The following is a 2873-nucleotide window of genomic DNA, read 5'->3' as shown; positions in this document are numbered from 1 at the left end:
GACGATGGAGGAAAAAAACATCGATATTCGAACAACCGTATGGAATGCAACAAAATAATTTAAAAAATAACAAATGAACAAAAAATGCGCCCCGCCCGCTCCCTTTTTTATAGAAATCCGGACGAGAAACATTTGTTTTTTTTACTTGGCCTTATTTATTACTTGTCATCGCACTTGTATAAGCATTTATTGGGAATATTCCACCTCTGTAGTCAATAATGACATGGATCGTATTGTTGATATCTTCGGCCGTCGAAATGGTAGAGACAGCTATTTCTCATATGATAGATTCTTATGTAAGAATTTTTCACCTCATTTGTAAGCCTATGTTAGTGCATCGTATGACTCTCGTTTCTTCTCGACTGTTTCGTAAAAATTTGGGCAACTTGCGAGAATTTTTTGGGCAAATGTCTCACCGCCCCCCCTGGCAAAAATTTGCCCGTACGCCTATGGACATAGCCGCTGGCAACGACAAGCGGAACAACAAATGGAAAGCTAAACCCTAACAGGCAGCGTGGCCAGCCGCTTGTACGTCAAGTAAATCAATATTAGGTTGAAACATCTTGATTCTTCGGATCATCCTCAGCAATCTTTGGCAATCTTTTGATATCTTCAGAAATTTTCGGAAAAGTTCGGAAACATTCGTACGACCTTCGGACAACATTTTGCAAATCTTCGGAAATCTTCGGAAAATAGTCGGAAATCTTTGGAAAATCATCAAAAACATTGTAATTGGTAGCTTCTCGTGTTCATATAAATATCCCGACTCGTTCGCTGCGCTCACTCGTGAGATATTGATTTGAACACTCGAAGATAAATTTCATATCTCCGCACAACCATGTAATATCCTTTATTTACGTCACTAGTGTGAACAACATGACATGACAACATAACAGGAACATAATGACTACATAAGGAAAAACTGATCTTTTCTTTATGTTGTTGTGTCCATGTCATTATGTCATTGTCACTAGTGTGAACCAGGCCTTACATTTTCTTGTGTATGCACACATGTTGATTTTGTTGCTGCTACATGTCCCCTTGGTACTGAACAGTACATGATTTTGTCCCAGCTACAAGTTGCTGCAACATGTCCCTGCAACATCCCTTGGTGTGTCACCTTTAATAAGGGAGCTATAAAGCTAACTGTAAAGACGATGGGATTGTGTTTGGGAAAAGGGGGGAGGGGAGTATTTTTTTCCTTATTATATCCACACCCCCCTGTTGACAAGATTTTCTGAAGGGGCTTTGAAGGTCATTCCTGAGGAGTAGTTCCGTCGTCATTCTTTGATCTTTCAAGAATTTCTGAAGGGGTTAATAGGGTAAAAATTGGCTTTTTTCTGATGGGGTTAAAAAGACGGTATCATGTAGGCACTTTTATCTGTTTTTTCTTAGCGGGAAAAATTTGACTTAACTTGTCAACGTGGGTGTGTAGATATGAAATGGCCCAATACCACTGTCTGTCTGTCCGTCAGTAAACCTACTTGTTCCTGTTGACCCTCCATAAGCTCTTCCTCGTGTTCCTTGGCCCAATCAAATATTGAATACGTCATAGCAGTGCCAAGGCACATTTCACACTGTTCTTTGATCCGGATTCTTATGCCCTCTTTCACTTCAGGGCTGATATGCTTGTTATAAAATGCATCTAAATTAATAATTGGAATCGACGTTGGATAATCGTGGGGCCATGAGATTTCCAACAAGAACGATTTGAAATGTCCATCTTCGCCGAACTTGTATTGAAATGTTGTGGCGTTTACTTCAATAAACTTTTCATCTGCTTCGTAAATAGAACGGAGAACTTCTCGTTCATCCTCTTGATCCTCGCTGCAACTCATATTTGACCGATCAATTTCTAGACTGTTCACAGTCCCCTGTTTTTCGCCGCCATCTTGGTTCTCGATCGCTGGAGAGAGTGCCAAAACCCCGTGGGTGGAGGGGGGGCGCGGGATATTCATAGCGTGGGGGTGGGAGAGCGAAAAAATTTTGCTCGCGTTCGTGGGAAAAATAGGGGACTGTGAACAGTCTAGTTTATACAGACTTCGAAAAAAACGAAAATGTCCTGCGCAGCGTTAATTTAAACACATTGGATTATACAATACAATACAATACAATACTTTATTTTTAAATAAGCATTATTTCTAAGCTACAAAGCGGAAACATGCTTAGCTTAGAATAGCTAGTTTACAGATGTTCCACTAAAATAACAGATAAAAGAAAATTAAAATAGAATCTATAGAATGTAAAAATATATAATCTATGTTTTAATGCACTACCTAAAAATATTATTATGTCTACTATGTTAAAAATGCTTTAAAAAAATTACATCTACTCGGCTAAAAAGTTAAAAGTGCGTTGTTCCGAGAAACACTTAACGTTTTGACGGGGAAATCGTAATGTTGCATGCGTGTAGTGGATTACGGTGCGAATTATGTCTGTATTTTTTAAGTACTTTGTGGACTTTTGAATCGAAGTGAAACTATTTCCACAGGCTTGAGGAAGTTTAAATCTCGTTTAATGCCAAACGAGAACAAGTCAAGCGAAATCAATTATTATTTTTGTGTACATAATATTTCATTAATTCTATGTTCTTTTGGCTTGTCTCACACTTATCCTCCTCGCCTTTAGTGAGGTATATGCATATTAACAAACTTTGGTACAAGGCATACTATTAGTAGGCCGACCATATCGTTTTATGTCACCTCTTGGTCGAACATACTCCTCTAATCTCTGATTACTAATAGTATACTATATATCGCTCTCCCGCCGCGGATAGTGGGATATGAGCCATAACTCAAGCGTGTTCGTCATGTTTTCATGGTTGGGGGATGATGATTTATGATGATTTCAAGGCTATAGGCGTACCTTGTTTA

General features: G+C 38.8%; 1 pseudogene; it reads right to left on the bottom strand.

The window, feature by feature from the left end:
• Positions 1 to 1484: 1484 nt before the first annotated feature.
• On the bottom strand, positions 1485 to 1838 carry LOC144640790 (RWD domain-containing protein 4 pseudogene; annotated as a pseudogene).
• Between the last annotated feature and the right edge of the window lie 1035 nt (positions 1839 to 2873).

The sequence above is a fragment of the Oculina patagonica genome, unplaced genomic scaffold, assembly GCF_052425735.1.
Source record: "Oculina patagonica isolate OP01 unplaced genomic scaffold, crgOcupat unplaced477, whole genome shotgun sequence".
Classification (NCBI taxonomy): Eukaryota; Metazoa; Cnidaria; class Anthozoa; order Scleractinia; family Oculinidae; genus Oculina; species Oculina patagonica.
The sequence above is the reverse complement of the archived record's forward strand: the minus strand, read 5'-3'. Positions and strand labels throughout refer to the sequence as shown.